We start from the raw sequence: 10,222 nt of genomic DNA, 5'->3' as shown, positions 1-10,222 counted from the left end.
TGAAGGAGGTCCGTCAATGGTAATCATGGCGAACCTTAGGATAAACCGCCGGTAGTAACCCACATTTCCAAGAAACGCTCTCACTTGCTTCTTGAAAAGTGGTTGTGGCTAGCGATGGGTGAGCACTAAAATGCTCGGGTGCTTGTTGTTCGGGTCGAGCAGATTGGAATACTCAGGTACTCGACCCGAGCACAATGTAAGTCTATGGGGAAACCCAAGTATTTTTACCGCGATCCCTCCCGATGGTCCTTTTAAGGTCTAAAAATGTCTGAAAATGATGGAAACACTGCTCAAATGACACAGGAACATCATGGGGATCGCCCCTGGAAGCATTTCTGACTCCTAGGTCACAGCTGTAAGCAATGTGGTCAGAGTTTCACGCCATTTTTACAGGTGCACCAAAAACATCCAAAAACGAAACCAAAATGGATTTTGCTGGGAAATATGTTAAGGTCCATCCTTTCCAGGGTAATGACTTGTATTTATCTATGTTTACACGCAGCGTTTTTGATGCATTTTTCAACTTTAACATTGCGTTCAACCACTAGAAATGCATTCACTGGGAAATGTCATTGTAACATGTAACCCCCCTAGCTGGCCATGTGAAGTCTGACACATAAGCAGACTCATCTTGTTTAATTTATGAAGGAGGGACTCTTAAAGTCACAGAGCCTATTTTTACTGGTGCATCAGATGGCATTAATCTTCTTAAAGGGCCATTATTAAACAGTGGGTCTCCTATGCTGTTATTGCCTATGCAGTGAGTGGCTGGTCTGCCAAGAATTACAACGCACCCAAATACCCCTTTCACGAGAGGTACAGGAGGGCCTCCTGAAAAAATGTTGCATTGAATGCAAGGCCTGCCCTGATATCAAGTCATATGCACTCCAATAAGCCTTTGAACCCAGATACTGGATGGCCGCAGGAAAACACACTTCACAATCTTCAGTTGGTCCTGCCATACTGTTTCCTCATGCATTGAATGCAAGGTCCGCCTTGACCCAAATTTGCATGCACCCATATCCCCCCTTGGAAGAAACATGGAGGAAGGCCTCATAAAAAAAACTGTCCCATTACAAAGGAGCGGGTCTCCTAGACTCGTAATGCCCATACACTAAGTGCACGGGCTGACAAACATTTCCCCATGGGGGGTACATTATATATTTTTTTTAAATATAGGGATCATAGACACCCTTGCCAAAAAATAGACTTTCTGTAGCAGCATAGAACACATTCACCCTGGTGTTCGAGTGGCAGTGGATGGTGAGAGGTGGAGGAAGGCATCATTAATAATAGGCCCAATTTAAAGGAGCGGGTCTCCTAGACTCATAATGTCCATACACTAAGTGCACGGGCTGACAAACATTTCCACATGGGGGGTACATTTAAAAAAAAATTGTTTATGGGGCGTGGCCTAGCTGCAAGAGGGAACAGTCGCACTTCTTAGGAGCTCCGGCCTGGCTCTGGTTTTTCACCTAATCTCTTGGCCCCACAGAGTTATTAACAGCTCCTTAGACGGATAATAACTTTGCGACTGACTCCAGAAGATTTTGATAAAGATTGGTACGCCTCACCCCGGCGCGGGGCCCACGGACCTCGGAGGAGAGGGGGAGAGGGGATAGAGACGCCGCCATCTTGGACATCTTGTGGACCCGGAATTCAGCAAGTACTAACGGTCTCAGTGAGGTACGAGCAGACACACTCCCCCACTCCAGTTCACCGCTCCTATAACCCTCCGCTGACCTGATGTCCCCTGGGGTCCGGTGCTTCCTGCGGTCCTTCGCGGTGTACGGGTCCGTCGCTGCTGTAGCCCGGTTGCTGTTACCTGCCCGAGGTGCCTGCTAAAGAGAATAGACACACCAGTCAGCAAAATAACTGAGTGGGCTTACCGTCTACAGCGGCGTTTCAGGCTCCTCTTGGCCCGGCAGGTGTCTCGGCGAGACGGCACGTCTTAGAGAGGGAGGAGGCGGCCCTGGTGAGTTCCCGCCAAACCCGGCGCCATCTTAGTTCCCTCACAGGGCGCGGGGAGAAGCCGCTACCAGCCAGACTAAAAACGCTCCTGCCCCACCATTCTTCTTCTGGTACCTGAGGGAGAGTGGTGGTGATCAGCACGGCACTCCCCACATTCCAGACATCCCGGACCTCACCTCGGTCGTTTTGTGTGAGTCGGCGCCATCTTCCCCTCCCCTCCTACAGCCACAGGTGCACCGGACTAAAACGCAATAACAAGAGGGAGACTTGGAACATCGGGCCCCTTCAATAACAGCAACACCGCCCTGTTGAGGAGGGAGAGGTGCCCTGTGGAGTGATTCCTCCCCCTGCACACCTGTGTCACACAATATAAGAATCTCTCTCTACAGCAGGCCCATCTACAGTTATCGGATCTACTCTCCACTACACAATTGAGAGACTCTTGCCTAAATACACTGAGACTCATTGCCCTCAGCTTCGGACCCCTGTGTTCAGGTCACCTTTAATTTTATTTTATTTTGTTTTTTCTACTTTCTTTTTCCTCTTTTATTTCTTTTTTAAACGGCTACACAACACAATCTTAACCTAAGGCAAGAGTGCCACCTACTGCTCGATCTGCTGTATATCACTTCTCACACTGGCCTCCTCTATGAGCGCAGCTTATAGTAGCCAGCAATAAAGAAGCTACTCTGTGGTGCAGCATAAGAGATCTACATCTTACTCTTTTAACTGGTCACTATAGACCTTTTGGTGACAATATTCTTCCCTACTCAAACTGTGACAATGTTCAGCTTCATTCAACTACAATCACAGATATGAGGAACTAAACGTGTTGCTGGCGCACAGGCGGTGATCTTGAAAGCAAGATAGAATGGTTAAAATTCATAAAGAGCGCCGCAAATCTTCTCTCTCTGCTACAAAACAAGACAAACAAATTGCTATGGAGAAATTCTTGAAACCTAAACCTTCGGCTGCCCGGTCTGCCCACAAGATTTCCCACTCTAATACTAAAATGGATGACCCTGTTGACGACTTAGATTCAAGTGAGGAGGATTCAGGAAGTGACACCACACAGATAGACTCTGGAGGAATCTCAAAATCTTTCCTTAAAAAAGCTTTAATTCAAGCAATGAAACCACTGATTGCGGAAGTCTCCGGCCTACGGGAAGATATTCAGCAAATCGGCAATAGGGTCGACTCCCTAGAAGCCACTCAGTCTTCCCTCATAAGTCACTCTAACAAAATTAAAGACCATCTGGACTTCCACAAGTCTCAATTAAACATGGTGGCTCTATCAATAGACGAACAAGAAAACCGGAGTCGCAGAAAAAATATCAGAATTAAAGGAATACCCAAAAGTGTCTCCAACGAGATACTGGAAAAGTCAGCCAAGGAAATATTTGCTTCTCTACTGTCCCAAGAACAATGTGACCAAATGGTCATTGAGAGGATACATCGCTCGCTCAGGCCTAAACCCAAACCCACAGACCCCCCAAGGGATGTGATATGTGGTCTTCTGAACTACGTAGATACCTCAGCCATTTTAAATGCTTCCAGAGATAACAAAAACTTATCTTACGAAGGATCATCCATCCAGCTATATCAAGACCTGGCACCTTCGACTCTCGCTAAACGAAGGGTTCTGAAGCCTCTTCTAGATACTCTACGTACGAACAAGATATTATATAAATGGCTATTTCCCTTCGGCCTGGCTATACATGGTAGAGGAAAGCAAGCCACAATCCGCCATCCAGAGGACCTCACTAAAGTTTGGTCCACGTTCAACATCGAGGCAGTGGATGTCCCTTCCTGGTTGCCTATGGATATGACGCTAAATGTTCCTTCCAGTCTCCGCCCCTTGTTGGATCATGGAGAATGGTCTCCAGTCAAGAGACTTACGTCCCCGAAACAGAGCAAGGCTGGAACTAAAAAGAAACCCCCCCCTTGAGATGCTCATGCACCACCTCTGCTCCTTATTTTGGTTTGACGGGTAAATCCGATCTCTTTGCTGTGATCAGATTGGATATAGTTGTAAAATTTAATAGGTCAATGGATTTTTTTTTTCTCTCTCTCTCCACATGGCCTTTACTATGGAATTTACTATAGATTTTGTTAGTAGTAAATGTCGACTTACTGTTTGCCGCTTGTGCGCCTGCAATGGACTGTCCTGTCTGTTTTAGGAGGATGTTTTGGGCCCCGACCTCCGCCATAGACGGGATCTTTGATGGTTATATGTTATACTTTTTCCCCCATAATGTTCTTATTACAGTTATGTTTATCTTGTTTGCTCGTCACACGTGTACAGATGTCATCCTAGTTCATTTTATAACTCATGACCGGTAGTGTTCCAAATTCAGCCACCTTAGTGATGGCTTCATATATGTGAAGGGCATGCGCTCACCAAGGAAAAGAGGGCAACTGATGAGATTTCTACAATCTAAAAATTCTAGTATTGCATTTCTTCAGGAAACCCATTTTAAAAAAGATAGGACCCCTGATATGTCAAGAACTCAATTCCCCATATGGTATCATAATACCGGTACCACTGCTTCAAGGGGAGTCAGCATAGCATTCAAAAGAAATGTTCCTTTTATTCTGAAAGACATCCTGTCAGATGCTGATGGGAGATATATAATGTTAAAAGGGCTATTAGCCAACACAAAAGTTACCCTCTGTAACATTTACGCCCCAAATCAAAATCAAGTGGTGAAGGACAAGACGTGCACTCTCGCTAGTGCTGGTGCAGACTGAACATGGAGGGATACTCCAGACTATAATCCTGTACAACAACAGTCGTACTAAATAAAGGAGTTTTTCGAACTTTTGTTAATTAAACACCACCACCGCAGACACCGGATACTCTCATATTACAGCCCCTAACGGGACTTCTGCATCTCTACAGGGATTTATGCCCTCTTCTTGGTATCTACCACTGAAAGTAAGGTTTGAGAAAGACCCTGAGGGTCGAAACGTTACCTACCTTGAAACACTGCGGTGATGCCCTCATTTTGGTGTTTGTTCACAATAAAGAAATCACGTTCTTTGATTAACGAAAGTTCTAAAAACTCCTTTATTGAGTGCGACTGTTGTTGTACAGGATCCAAATCAAAATCAAATCGGTTGGTTATGCCAAGTATTGAACACCCTCAAATTATTCAAAGAAGGGATGTTAATACTAGGAGGGGACTTCAATCTTACTTTCAACCCAGCGATAGATTCCTCTTCAGGGAAATCTTCTATTTCACAAAAAGCACTAAGAAAATTACATATTGATCTACAATCTTTAAACTTAATTGACCCATGGAGAACGTTATATCCGACGACTAAGGACTTCACTTTCTTTTCCTCACCCCATAATAACTACCATAGATTAGACTATTTCCTAACTCAATCTTGTCACCTCCAGCTGGTGAAATCCGCGAAAATAGATGTTATATCCTTTTCAGACCACGCCCCGATTTTCTCAGAGATGAACATTAAAACACTTCCCCTTACTTCATTTACTTGGACACTAAACGAAACTCTGCTGGGATCTACCGTATTTTTCCGACCATAAGACGCACTTTGTTTCCTCCAAATTTGGGAGGAAAATGTGGGTGCGTCTTATGGTACGGATGTAGCATGTGGGGAGGGGGGCAGCAGTGAGTGGGATCGCACTGTTATCCCACTTCAGGATGTCTCCGCTGCCCGGAATCAGAGCTGGGAAAACCACATGGTCCCGATGATTAAGTGCAGTGAATATTCATTAGCGGCTCCCCGCCCACCGATCAGCTGAGCGGTGAGCGGAGCAGCAAATGAATACTGCACTTAAGCAGCGACACACATGGCTTCCTCAGCGCTGATTCCTGCAGCAGCTAAGGAGATTTGTGTGTCCTGGGGAGGAGGCAGCAGCAGGGGCCAGGGGAGAGGAGATCGCTGTGTACCTGCCTGCCATGCCTGGATGCCGAGTGCTGTGCACAAACAGGACCTGTGTGATGTCAGGAGTGGGCGGGCTGGAGCATCACATGGCAGCTCAGAGGCCTCCCTCTTCTTGACATCATCACAGGTCCTTCAGGCTCTCCACTAGAATCTGCAGCTTCCTCTTATAACCTGTGCTGTGGAGAGGCAACAAGAGGGAGGGCTCTGTGTGCAGTCATGGGATGCTCCAGCTTTTACCTCACCACAGTGTGGCTGGCTGCCACAATTAAGAGGTTAGTCTTTACAATACACAATAAAGCACTCTGCCACTCCTGTGGTGAACTATAACTCCCAGCATGTCACAGGATCTGCAGGGCATGCTGGGAGTTATAGTTCTCACATGGGATTTTAAAGCAGCACTCCAGTGTTATTTTGCAGTGCTGGAGTGGTGCTTTCAATATCAGCCCTGTGCACCCATTCTTATACTCACCCCCCAGCATCTTCATATCGTACTTCACAGACACCACACTGGTCCCGCAGCTTCCAACATAATAACATACTACTATATATAATAACACCACATATAATAGTATGTTATTTATGTTATTAAATATTTTACCACATTTTTTTGCTCCAAATATTTTTTTTCCCTATTTTCCACCTCTAAAACCTGGGTGCGCCTTATAGTCCGGTGCGTCTTATAGTCCGAAAAATACGGTAGTTCCTATGTGACTAAGTTCTCAACTTCAATCAATCTTTTCTTTAAAGAGAACTGTCTTCCGGGCACTCCCATGCCTCTGGTTTGGGAGACACACAAGGCTGTCCTGAGAGGAGAATTCATAGCCTTGGGCTCGTATTTGAAAAAAGAAAGGTCCAAAGAAGTAATGGCTATTCTGCACCAGATTAATTCTGTGGAAAAGATGCACAAACGCTCTCAGACAGATAAATACCAGATAGAACTCATCTCACTCAGGAGATCCCTGAAAGATCTTTTGAATATACACTCAGCTAAGATCTATATGAGAAGCCGACAGCAGTTTTACCTTCATGGCAATAGAGGGAGCAAACTCATGACTTCTCTTCTGAGAAAGCGTAGTGGGCGCACTTTCATCACACAATTGAAAGGTTCGAATGGCCTAACTATTTCTGAGACCAAAGACATTGCTAATGAGTTTAAACATTTCTATGAGAATCTTTATAACTTAGATACACCAGAGGACATGGGAGAGCCTGGGACAGCCTTGGAAACAATAGACACCTTCCTTTCCTCCTTGAGACTCCCCTCCTTGTCCCCAGATGACACTTCATCTTTAATGGCCCCAATTACCCCTGAAGAGGTACTAGAAACTCTAACATTCCTAATGGGAAAGCCCCGGGCCCTGATGGCCTCCCATCATTTACTATAAGAAATTAATAAAAGCCCTACTACCCCATATAGTAACATTATTTAATTCTTTCCTGGCGGGGCAACCACTCCCAAAACAAGCCTTGGAAGCTTTTATTACAGTGTTACCAAAAGAAGGGAAAGATCTCAATTTCTGCTCAAGCTATAGACCTATATCCCTCCTCAACACAGACACGAAGCTATGGGCAAAACTCTTAGCTACTAGGTTAGGTAACATACTCCCCAGATTGATTCACTCGGACCAGGCGGGTTTCGTGCGAGGGAGGGAGGGTAAGGATAACTCAACTAAAGCTCTCCAATCTATAATGTACGCTAGAAAACGGAATTTACCGTTGACTCTTCTATCTACTGATGCCGAGAAGGCGTTTGATAGAGTAAGCTGGAGATATATGGAGAGGGTCTTGCATAGGTTTGGCTTTCCTCCCCAGTTCATTACAGCAGTCTTTTCCCTGTACTCCCTTCCCACTGCCAGAGTCCGAGTGAATGGTGTTTTATCTGATGCTTTTAATATTAGTAACGGCACCCGGCAGGGTTGCCCCTTGTCTCCATCTTTGTTTATATTGCTTATCGAAACGCTAATACAGAGAATTAGACAAGAAAGTCAAGTTCAGGGATTATGGATAGGTAGATTAGAAATAAAAACATTGGCATTCGCAGATGACTTGCTTTTCCTTATTTCTAACCCGTTTGAAGCATTTCCCATTATCATCAATATATTTAACTGTTTTGGCAAATTATCAAATTTCAAAATTAACAATACTAAATCGGAAGCACTCAACATTACCCTATCGGATTTCCAGCTAACCAATTTACGTAAACTAACTCCCTTCTCTTGGTCCACATCCTCCATAAAATATTTGGGTGTCTGGATTACCAGAGACCCCATGGACCTATTCGGCTCTAACTTTTTACCCTTACTAAAGAAAATAGACGCACAGATGAAATCATATAATCTACCCACTTTATCGTGGATAGGACGTGTCAACGTATTTAAAGCTTACCTTATGCCTTTAATATTGTACTTTATGAATATGGTACCCATTCGTCTCCCCCTCACCTTCTCCAAAAATATAAGGACCTTAATATCTAAATTTATATGGAGGAATAAACCAGCCAGGCTACCTTTTAAACTATTATCATACCCCACCTCAAGCGGTGGTTTGGGATTACCTGACCCTCACATCTATTACAAAGCCATACATTTAAGTAGATGGCTGAGAATTACAGTTGGCCTTGAGAAAGGCATACTAGACACGGTAGACATGCCTCTGTTGGACAATGGGGGAATTCCATTCTTGTGGTCGCGTTCAAAACCAACGGCTTCGTTGGGTCTAGATGAAATAACTCTAGCTATCCTACATATTAGACGTTCTGTTTTGAACGAACTGCCTCCAGAATCATTCCCATCATCCTTAACTCCTATTGCAGTCATTCCTTATTTAATCAATCCTAACTTTGAGGACTCATATAACTTGTGGTCGAAGCTCCCTATGGAATCTCTCTCTAGTTTTTATGAGGGTAAAATTCTCAAAAATAATATTTGGCCCAGCAACGCCCTGGCGTCCCCAAGTAATTTTTTACAAGAACACCACACTAAACGTATACTTACGCAATTCAGAGATCGGTTCCCACACAAGTCCAACTGGTCATGGCTAGATCTCATGCTTAAAATAGGTTCAGCTAGATATAAAGTTATATCCCGCATGTACTCCTGACTCATTACTCCTTCTCAACCCTCTAAACCCTCTTTTATATACTCTTGGGAATCTGAATTAAATTTTACTTTCTCAGACGACCAGATTTCTAAGATGTTGAAGTTTGCCCGAGGCTTCTCGCGATGTATCCTGCTGCAGGAAAACTCATATAAGATACTAACCAGATGGCATATGACACCGGTCAAGCTCCATCATCTTGGTTTGTCTGACTCTGACTTGTGTTGGCGGTGTCGGGTCACCCAAGGGAACCATACACACATATTTTGGGAATGTCCTATCATCAGAAAGTTCTGGGAGGGAATTAACTCAACATTTAAAAAGCTAAAACTAACCTACTAACCGTTGAGGCTATTCTCTCGTGCCCGACAAATAACTTCAGACCCTACAGACATGGCCTTCTCTCCCTAATGCTTAGTGCGGCAAAGCATTTAATAACCATCCATTGGAAGAGTGAATCCCCTCCCACACTAGGTGAATGGTTTAACAAAATTGACCATATCTATAGACTAGAGGAACTCTCAAGTTGGGAAGCGCATGTCCATGAACGTTTTGTATCGAATTGGCTCCCCTGGAGAATGTTTCGATCCGAAGCGTCCTAATATTGCTACTTACTTGTCCTTGCCATTTTGAGATTTTATACTACCGTACTGTTTATTTCTTGAGTGATATATTCACGTGTGTTTGATCTGTTATGTAAATTGTTCTCCCTTCCCCCTTTCCTATTCTCTCCCCCCAGACTTGTCCACTCAGGCCCTCCTCCCTTTCCTTTGCCCTTCTTTTCACCTCCCCTTTTCACCTCCTCCTTCCCTACCTTTTTCCAATGTGGTCAGTCTGGGTCTACATAATGTCATTATTGAAATGGCTATGGGTTACTTACTCTATCACAAATTGTATGTAATGTTCCCAGTCTTTACTTTAAATAAAGAATCTACAAAATATTGTTTACAGGCATCACAAACACCCTTGCCAAACTGTAAAGTGTTTTCCTACACAGTTGCTCCTGGGAAGGTGCAGGTTTTTAGTAGAAATATGGCGGACGAATCGTTGGATGAAGTGATCGGGAAAAGGGCCATGGTGATGACAGGAATGGGAACGTACATGATTAATAACAGTGGTGGCAATGGGAGGTATCCAGGATACGGCCTACAATGATTAGTCGTTTAGCCACCGCCAATCACCAGAATGTGTTTCATGCCCGTCAGAAGATCAGTGTAACAGATGCACATGTACATGT

The sequence above is a fragment of the Ranitomeya variabilis genome, chromosome 3 (assembly GCF_051348905.1).
Source record: "Ranitomeya variabilis isolate aRanVar5 chromosome 3, aRanVar5.hap1, whole genome shotgun sequence".
Taxonomy (NCBI): domain Eukaryota; kingdom Metazoa; phylum Chordata; class Amphibia; order Anura; family Dendrobatidae; genus Ranitomeya; species Ranitomeya variabilis.
This window is presented reverse-complemented; position numbering follows the sequence as displayed.